The sequence below is a fragment of the Lampris incognitus genome, chromosome 2, assembly GCF_029633865.1.
Source record: "Lampris incognitus isolate fLamInc1 chromosome 2, fLamInc1.hap2, whole genome shotgun sequence".
Lineage (NCBI taxonomy): Eukaryota > Metazoa > Chordata > Actinopteri > Lampriformes > Lampridae > Lampris > Lampris incognitus.
The window spans coordinates 139,044,225-139,054,936 of record NC_079212.1 but is presented as its reverse complement, the minus strand read 5'-3'; positions in this window follow the sequence as shown (position 1 = coordinate 139,054,936).

The following is a 10,712-nucleotide window of genomic DNA, read 5'->3' as shown; positions in this document are numbered from 1 at the left end:
GATTTCTGTTGTGCAAATAACAAATGCAAGTTCCACTTCAACTTTATCAAACCTCTTTTTGTGACATTTGTCACTAGATTGCTCCATCAGTCTCTGTGCTTCTTCAAAAACAGAGAAAAACAAAATAAAATTTAAAAATCACTTTGCTAGAACAAAAACAATAAAGCTCAATCTGTGCAACAAAAAAAAGAACAAATGCAGATATTTGGGAAACACGATGAGCAAGTCAATTTGTGAGCGCGCTAGTCTTATTAGTGGCTGCAATGAGCCTGTTTTACACTGCACATCTTTTCAAAACGGGGTTGCAGGCTTCATACTGCCATTCTCAAGTCATGCTCAATGTTGAGCTTAGATCTGAACTTTGTTTTAAGTGAGGCAACAGCAGAAATGCCCATTTCACAGAGATAGGATGTGGCGAAGGGAAGCAGAATGCCCACAGCCCTCTGTCCTACGAGTGGGTACTCCCTCTCCACACCAAGCCAGAATTCACTCAGTGTCTGAGCTGTAAAGCTCAGCCTCAGGGTGGAGTCAGATGTCATCTCGATGCTCAGGGTGGAGTCAGATGTCATCTCAATGAACTGGTCCTCTTCAGCAGAGCTGAAATCAGCAGGCGCTGCTGCATTGAATGGATCTGTCACCCAGTCATAATGAGCACTGTTGTTTGGGAAGTATTTTTGAAAGAAGTCTCTCAGGGAAGAGATGTGCTCCTTAAGACATGAAATCACTGTGGTGGCTCCAGAATCATTGGTTTCAACAAATTCACTCAGACTCTCAAAGAAATTAGTGTTTCCTTGATCAAGTCGTCTGCCTCACATCTCAACCTTTCGAGTGAATGCACTGTTCTTTTCTGCTTTGAAGCTGAAGTTTTAATTCATTCAGCTTTCCAAATATATCACTGAGATAGGCCAGTTTCATCAGAAATTGTTCATCACTAAACTTGCTTGCAACTTTATGCATACACTCCTCCTCCAGAAACACCCGAATTTCCTCTGAGCTCAAAGACTTGCGACAACACTTTACCACCTAGCCTCACTCTGAAGCAACACAGCTGAATGTTAAGCTTCCATCTCCTCACTGAGTGTAGAGAACAGCCGCGCTCTAAAGGGTCTTGTTTTGATGAAATTGATCACGCTAACAACATCGGTCAAAACCTCATTTAGGTCAGGGCTAATCTATGTTGATGCTAGCGCTTCTCTGTGTATGACACAGTGCGTCCAATTGCACATTCGGCGAGACCCTCTTGATTAGTGCCTGCAATCCCTTCATTTTCCCTGCCATGGTCTGTGCACCATCCGCACAAACGCCCGCACAGTTCTCTCATTGCAGCCCATGTTCTCTCGGGTAACAGTGAAGAAGCTTAAAGAGCTAATTAGCTGTCGCTCTACTTGGGACATACTTCATCATCATCATCAGTTCAGTAACCTATGGAGGTCGTAGGAGCATAGCTGATGTCTCAACAAGTCTCTTCCACCGTTCCCTATCCATCGCAGCTCTCCCTGCCTCCACTACGCTCATCTGTAGCCATTCTCCGGTGTTGTTTACTCAGGTTTTTCTCGGTCTCACTCTCTTCCTAGTCCCTTCTACCAGGCCTTGCAGGATGTCCTTTGCAAGTGTCCTTTCCGTTCGGCAGACGTGCCCAAACCCATTTAATTTCCTTTTTTTTTAACCATTGTCAGTAAACTATCATGGTGACCAACAGCTTCCTTACCTCTGTTCAGCACTTCAATGTTGGTGACGTGCGCTGTGTATGGGATTTGCAGCATTTTTCTATATGCTCTAAGTTCAAAGGCTTGTATTTTTTTCTCCATAGCTTTTGTTAGGGTCTAGGATTCTGCACCTAGGATTTTATTAGAGTTTAGGATTCTTTTAGGGTCTGGGATTCTGGGTCGACTGGACTCGTTAGCCTTGGTTGGCAGCCAATCTAGGAGAAGGACAACTCTGATTTCAAACCCGGGTAGATGAAGCTCGTTAGCTTGTCGGACAGTTCATCAAGGAGAAGGCACACTCTGATTTATAACCTCCGCTGTCTTGCGGGTATACTCATCTACGGGAAAGGCTTCGGGAAGAAACCCTGAGGAAAGATCTGCATCCGTCTCCATTGCCAGTCGTCTTGCTAGTCTTGCCATTGGTAGTAGATGGTCTCGGATGAGAGAGTGGGGTTGATGATGCGCAACTCTTGCTCACTTTAATCATTGCGCAAGGCATCAGTCATCCATCACAGGATGACTAGATGGTTCTTGCCGCTGCGACAGACGAATAATAACAAGATTCTGCACCGTATAGAAGAGTTGCTATTATGATGGTGCGGAGCAGTTGCATTTTTGACTTCATTCCAAGTTTTTTATCTTTCCAGATTGTGTTGAGCTTGGTCATTGCGCTTGTTGCGATGGCGATTCTGCTCCCAATTTCTTTTTCCGATCTTCCATCTTCGTTAATCACAGATGCGAGATATTTGAAAGACGTGACTTCCTCAAGTTTTTCACTGCAAACAATGATTTCCGTGTTCTGCTCTTCAACCTTTTCAGTCTCCCTCCTCGGGTGATCTTTTGTTGTCATGATTTTGCTTTTTTTGAGTACTGATCAACATACCCATGTCCTTAGCTGCCTTGTCCAGTCTTCTGGTTATTTCAGCTAGTTCTTCCCTGTTGCTGGTGATTAGATCTATGTCATCTGTAAAGCGAAGGTTGGTGATTTTTCTTCCGCCGATTGTGAGAGGTGGTTCAAAACCCTCCATAGTGTTGGTAACAATCTCTTCAAGGAATACATTGAAAAGGCACGGTGACAGTAAACAACCTTGTCTCACTCCTACTGTTGTAGTGAACCAGTCGCTGAGTGTGCTGTCCACTAGCACTGCGCTTTTCAACTTTTTATAAAGAGCTTAGATAACTTGGAAAAGGTGTTCGTTGATGTTATGTTTTCTCATGATTTTCCATAGAGCCTGTTGCCACGCTCTGTCGAATGCTTTCTTAAAATCAATAAAGTTGTGATGGACTTCTCGTTGATGTTCTATAAATTTTTCACAAAGAACCCTCAAATTGAAGATTTGCTCGGTTGTGCTTCCTCCAGGCCTGAAACCAGCTTGTTCTTCAGCAAGAACCTGCTCAACTTGTGGTGTGATTCTCCTGAGAATGATCCTGAGCATTACCTTGCTCGCATGGCTGATTAGACCAATGGTTCTGTAGTTGCTGCATAATTTCAAGTTTCCTTTCTTTGGAAGTGGAATCAGTACTGAAGTACTCCACTGCGTAGGCCATTTCTTCAGGCTATAAATTTTCTTGCAGATGCTAAGTAAGATGTCTATAACTTTGTCGCCACCATTTTTTATTAGTTCTGCTGGTATATTGTCTGCTTCTGGTGCTTTGTCGTTTTTCAGATGTTTGATGGCTTCTTCAACTTCGCATCTTAAGATATGATCTTCGTCTTCTGCGCCTTTGTTCTCATCAACTATCAGTTGGTTGTATACTTCCTGATTTTCATTGAGGTCACAATTGTAAAGATCATTGCAGTATTCCGCCCACCTCTTTGCAATCACTTTTTTGTCTGAGATCAGTTCTCCGTTTGTGTTGTTAATAGCATATGTCTTTACGATTTGTTCTGTAGTTAATTGTGTCACTGTTTGGAAAGCCATTTTAGTGTTGTTGTGCCTCAGGTTGTTATCAATACTTCGACATTCTTCTTCAATCCATTCCTCCTTATCCTTCTTCATCGCAGTTTTCACTTCTCTGTTACATTTTCTGTATCCCTCCTTGCATTCTTCAGAGCTGTACTTCAGAGCCTTGGCTTCGCATCTTCTGTCGCATAGCTTCAATGTTCTCTCTTGAATCCATTTATGTTTCTTGGACTTATTTTTACCTATTATTTCTAGCGCAGGTTTGTTCATTTCTTCTGAGAACTGTTCGATCACTTCTTCAACATTGTCTAAGTCCGGAGAGCAGCAAAACGTCCTCCAATTCATTTCTTCTGAGAACTGTTCGATCACTTCTTCAACATTGCCTAAGTCCGGAGAGCAGCAAAACGTGCTCCAATTCTTTTTTTTTTTCTAAATTTATTTCTAGTTTTTCCCCTTATCCCACCCGATTAACCCAATGGCATATGGCCGGAACTCTTGTCGAATAACTCCCCTGGATCACGTTTCCACAGGAAGGAGATAGGCGTAACACCAGCTTCCTTCAGACTCGTGTCGGCTGCTCTCGTTATTTTACACACTGAAGCCTCGCGTGGATTGCATCACCTTCAAGCCGTGAAGGAGGCGTAGGGAGAATGCTTCGAGTTGCTTGGCTGCAGGCGCCCAGGTGGGCCAGAGGGGTCGCTGGAGAACGACGAGTCCCCGAACACTACACCGATCTACACCCATTATCCCTCGGGTAAGGGTGGGCTAATGAATGCCTTACCCCGTGGACGCTCTGGCCGTGACCTTTTCGACATTTGTATGTAGTCTATTTGGCTGTGGTTTATGCCGTCCGGTGAGTGCCATGTAGTTTTTCGCGAGTTCTTGTGAGGGTGGAGCGTGTTTGCCAGGCCCAGTTGTGCAAACTCTAGTAGTCTGAGACCTCTCTCGTTAGTTTCTCCCACACCAAATTTCCTAACGTTTCCTCTCCAGCTCGTGTCTGTCTCAGGGCCTACTTTGGCATTCCAATCACTCTGCACAATCAAATATCTTTGTTTTTTTTCTTGATGCAATTTTCAATTTCTTCGTAGAATTCTTCAATTTCCCCGTCGGTGTGATCTGTCATAGGTGCATAGACTTGGATAATAGTGATGTCGCCAGGTTGAGCTTTTAGTCGCAGGGTGATGATCCTGTCTGATATTGGTGAGCATTCTACTACTGAACCGACTGTCTTTGTGCACCATAAATTCAACACCTCGGACATGTTTGCGACGGTTACCACTGTGCCAGACCTTATGACCTTTGTCAGTGACATTCTCTCCCATGTCTTTCCATCTCATCTCTGCGATGCCTAATACATTCCAACTGTACCTTTCCAAGGTGTCAAGATATGGAATAATTGCAGTGATGAAATGAAAACATGTGAATCAATAATCAAATTTAAAAGACTCTTTAAAAATAATATTTTGAACAAATATGGGATGGAGCTGTGTCGTCTTGTGTGAGTTGTTCTTGAGTTGTTTTGATGTTGCTCTGCACTTGATTTGTTCTTGTTGTGTTGAATGAATGATCTTTGTATGGTTTACTAGATAGACGTCATGGTCACTGGTGGGAGATGATGGAGCTTTCATTTAAATACACAGTTTACTGTTGAAATACTAAAATAGAAAAAGGGGGTAGGGCTAGAAAAGTTTTTTTTAAACTTCTGCCTACTTCTTTTCGAACTGCTGAGATTTAAAACAAATGTTTGATGATGATATTGCGTGTTTGTTTTGATTTTTTTTCTCTTTTGTTTTCTTTTATCATACTTTTTTTTAATTTAACGTTCGAAATAAATAAAAGCAATGAATTCAATGAAAATGAAACAATTTCGTGGCAGAGTTCTTGTAATTTTCTAGGTCTGTTCATTGTTCTTACATTCCAGGTCCCTGTGATGAACTCAAGATTCCTGTAGCTTTAGATTTGTAATTTGCCTTCTTTCTTCCTCAGTAACATATTTTTTGACTTCACCCCAAGGAAGGTTGGTGAAGGACACCGCCGTTGTTAACCCGGGCCTCGACTGATCCGGTATGGTGATTGAGTTTGGTTGAGTCATCATTGTGTTTCAGTAGGGGGAGTACCTGGTGATCCCTATCTCCTCTCCAGGTATGGATGGCCGTCAGGGTCCTAAGCTCAGTCAGTCAACAGTCCTGTACCCAGTCCTGTACCCCCAAACAACAACACATCCCAACATGAACCAAGCATTTGAACACATACAAATGTAACATAAATCAAAACAATTTCAACTCGAACATTAACAGCCCCATGAGCCCTTGCGCGCCCCCAGCGCAGAGATGTTGACAGTCAAAACAACCCCCTCTTCCGGTTGCTACACAGCCCCCATCTGAGGGGTCAGTCATCCTCAACAATGACGTGCGGTGAGGTCAGTAGCTGGGTAGGCAGTGGGCATTCACCAGAGATGGGGACTCGAGTTTGTGACTTGGACTCGAGTCACACTTAAGTCACACACACACACAGCGATTTGAGACTTGACTTGAGACTCATCCTCAAAAGACTTGAGACTTGACTTGGACTCGAGATTTGGGACTCATGAACAGTCTTAATTTAATTTTTTCTTTTTTGGCACATTAACATTAAGGAAATGTCTGATGAGCTGAATGTCATTCCCTCCCTTATTATCATGCGTAAGCATGCGCCCGGCCACAAATGACTGTAAGCTGCAGCAACAACACCATGACCATGGCGAGCACACCTGCAGTTTAGTGCTACACGATAAACTTAATGCAATCGCAATGTCAACCTGTGCAATTTAATTTATGTGATTTAATCAAATAATAAAAGTTGTGTGTGTGAACGTCTGTTTGTGTGAGGCATATCTACATATCTGCATATCTACACCCATAACTGAGAGATGACCAAGAAGAGAGTGCAAGCAGAGTGGAGTGGGTGGAGAAGAGTGTCAGCAGTGATTTGCAACAGAAGGGTACCAGCAAGAGTTAAATGAAAGGTTTACAAGATGGTTCTGAGATCAGCTATGTATATGGTTTGGAGACAGTGGCACTGATGAAAAGAAAGGAAGCAGAGCTGGAGGTGGTAGAGTTGAAGATGTTAAGCTTTTCAATGGGAGTGATGAAGAGGGACAGGATTAGGAACGAGTATATTAGAGGGACAGCTCAGGTTGGACAGTTTTGAGACAAAGCAAGACAGGCAAGACTGAGATGGCTTGGACATGTGTGGAGGAGAGATGCTGGGTATATTGGGAGAAGGATGCTGAATATGGAGCTGCCAGGGAAGAGGAAAAGAGGAAGGCCAAATAGGAGGTTTATGGATGTGGTGAGAGAGGACATGCAGGTGGCTGGTGTGACAGAGGACGATGCAGAGGACATGAAGAGATGGAAACGGATGATCCACTGGGGCAACCCCTAACGAGAGCAGCCGATAGTAGTAGTAGTAGTAGTAACGACCACAGATGATTGGACTCACTAGCTCTTGTCTAACAGGTCGGACCCTTTAGTTGACTGGTTAGTGCAGTCACCCATAGTCCAGGCTATCCGGGTTCGATTCCCGGCTGCCCCTGAATTTGCTACATTCTTGTATAAATTTGTTTATTATGTCACAATCGCAGAAAGAAAGCAACAAGAAGAATGTAGACCATGGCTCATCTGTCAAGGCTGAGCTCATTCACTACATCCAGGTGTCCTCTGATGAAGAAAGAAGTAGACTGCCTGGATTTCTGGAAAAGGCCTGCAAAGGTCTTCCCAATGCGCTATCTTGTGGCTATGAGAGTGCTCACTGTTCCTGCTACCAGTGCACCATTGGCGAGGGTATTTAGTCACAGAGGCCTTATAATGCACCCTCACCGAGCCAGGCTTACTGCAACGACACTGTCAAGCTTGATCTTTTTTAATGTAACCATGTTTTGTAGCCCATACCCAGTGTATTAAAAGAAAAGAAGAAGGTCAACCAGTCTGATGTTATTGCAGGCTTTATTGTTGTAATTGTTTAATTTGGTTTAATATATTATTATGTATTATTGTTAAATATGTTGTTTTTGGCAAATTATCTGTTATCAATTTTTGTTGCACCATGGTTAGGGTCAGTTCACTTTCAATTGGGGATTTTTCCTCAAAATTTAAACATTGAAAAATGTTAAGCATGAGAAGATTGTGCTATCCAGCCAATAAGTAATTTGCTGATAATTGATGCTCTTTGATAATGGATGCTCAACACAGACAAACAACACCAAGTATCCTGGTGTGCAGAACAAAAAATAACAAAAATGTTGCAAAATATAGTTATTAACTTTAAAGGAGTTTTTGTTGTGTGTGGGGTTTTTTCATATTGCATTGCCTGTTTAAAGTGATCATATACCAAACAACTAATCAATGCTGATACTGTATGCTAACAGATAAAGGAGTGATGATAATGCAGTATATGCTTTGAATTCCTAAGCTACAGCAATGCATTGTTCTAAGCAGACTGGATGGCATGCAGCTGTTGATAGAACACTCCTTACAAACATAAGAGAATCGAGACTTGACTTGGACTTGTGACCAAAGACTTAAGGCTTGACTTGGACTTGCAAAAAATGACTTGTGAGCATCTCCCTTTTGCGCTCTCTAATGTTTTATAACGATCCGATCCTTCTTCATTCTTCCAACTGCCCCAGAATTCTAAAATATTGTGTATTGGAGTGCAGTTTCCAAAGGTTTTCAATGTTATTTGATGTTGAATGTGTGAGCTGGACTGCTCGTATTTGACTAGCGCTGCAGGCAAGTTGTTCAGGTCATGGTACCCAGCACCTACCTGTGTGTGAGAATGTATATGGATCCACAGGTGTGGCAACAATCACTTCAGGGTGTGGGAAAAAAAGGAGATGCGGAGTCCAGGTCCAGAGTTTAGGTTCTTTATCCATCTCAAAGGGAGGTTGATACGTGGTTCTGTAACAACAGACACAACAATACAGGCTGATTAATAATGGAAATTATAGCCTAGATAGCAACGGCGAACCTAAGCTAGACACAAGCATCTATACAGATAACAGCTAGCATGCAGAGCTAAAGACTAATAATGAAGAGTTTAATATATTAGTAATTAGCGGTTAGATGTTAGCGAACACCGAATAAGCAGTCAAACTGCACCGCATATGAATGACAGTCATGACTGTAAGTAACAGTCACTAATCAACAAGCATTCATTGTACAAGGGTATAAAAACAGAAAACAAGCAACCGCAATACACAGAAACACTAGCTAGCAGAATGCAGTAAAACAACTCTGGCTAGCTCCGACTCATGTCATGTAAACAGACGGAAATAACAACTAACTCTACAGAGCGCGATCGTGGCTAAATATAATCACTAACAGTGTGTAACAGAAACATGAAAGAATATTCAACCCACGTTACATGGACGCACACGTTAAACGAAATGTCCATCGGACGTCACCGTGATCCGAGGTAAGTGAGGTCTTGCCGTCATCTGCATGTCTGACTCACTGTTCTGTTAGTGGGCACAATTCACATACACAGAGCATCGTCAGGCAAGGCGATACGGGGAAAACACAAACACACAGAGGCACAGCCGTTTTTACACTACCCATACATTGTCCCGCTCTCTGGAAAACAGCAAACGAGGGAAGCAGTACAGGCTGCTGGTAGCATCGGAACCGCCCGCAGCCGCATGGCCTCTCTTGCCTTATGTATCACTCTGGCTGGAATGATCGCATGATTTTCTGCCTTTTACGCTGGTGGAGGTCATGGAGAGACGGTGTAGGCCTGCCTTGCTTGATGACAAGTACTTTTTGCTGGTAATCCAGTTTATTAAAACTGAAGATGTACGATGGTCGACATTACTGATTTCGCTCTTAAGTGTCGCTAAACTGCTATGACGTAGCAATTTAGCACCTTGATGGCTCTGATTGGCTCGCACTCCCGCCATAAGAAGTGTGTTTCCTCGTCTGTTGATTTTGCCTTAAACTACGCAATACGCATGCGCAAACTCCGAAATTCACAAAGTTAAAGGCCATCCTGAAAGCAGAGCATACCCTCCCCATTGAAAAAGTAGGCGAGCTTGTGCGCTATAGGGCGTTTTGCTCTTAGAAGAAGTTTCGGGACTTAAAAAGGACAAGGACATAAACATATCATTAAAATTATGTTATAACACAGCATAGTTGTGACTAGAGTTAGATTTGACATGTTGTTATGAATTTGTTGCATGGTTACTTTGATTAAATTATCACAGCCTACCCTGACCACACAACTGATCCCATCACCCAACACATAGTCCCACAAATGTCCAGGGTGCCGTTGCTGGTGAACAGGCCGCCTGGGGCTCACAGGAAGTGCAACTGGAGGAGTCACACTGACCAGTGCATGGGGTGCAGGCAGAGCATGGGCCGGTATGGGGAGAGTCTGTCCTGCTGCAGCACAACCATGCCCCCCCCCCGGCCGGGTATGCGCACACCCAGTACACCACCTCAGACAGCTGGCCCACAACCTCGTCGGGCCCCTGTCAGTGGCTGCGAAGCTTGGGGGAAATCCCCTTCTTGCGAATGGGACAATACACCCATACCATGTTTCTTGGCATGAACGCCTGCCCAAGGCACCATGTTTCATAGGTCCTCTTCACTCCAAAGTTCACTCCATGTTTCACAGATTCACTCCATGTTTCATAGGTCCTCGGCACTCCAATGCCGCACAGGGTGCCGGGAGAGCGCATCGGCATTGCCATGATGTTGCTCCGCCTGATACTGGATTTCAAAGTCATACCCTTGAAGGGCCTCCAGTCATTGGGCCACCTGGTGCTTAAAGTTCAGGAGCCAAGTAAGTGAGGTATAGTCGGTGGAGATGATGAAGTGGCTGCCGACTGTGCAAATACGGCCGGAAGTGCTGCACTGCCAGGACCACTGCCGGAAGCTTGTGTCGGGTGATGCAGTAGTTCTTCTCTGCCAGACTCAGGGCATGACTGAAGTAGGCCACGGCACGCTCCCCATCGCCTCCCCGCTGGCAGAGGACAGCCCAAATCCCCACTTTGCTGGCATCAGTGTCCACGTTGAAGGACCTGTGGGCATCAGGGGTAGGCCAAGACAGGGGCTTCAGTGAAAGC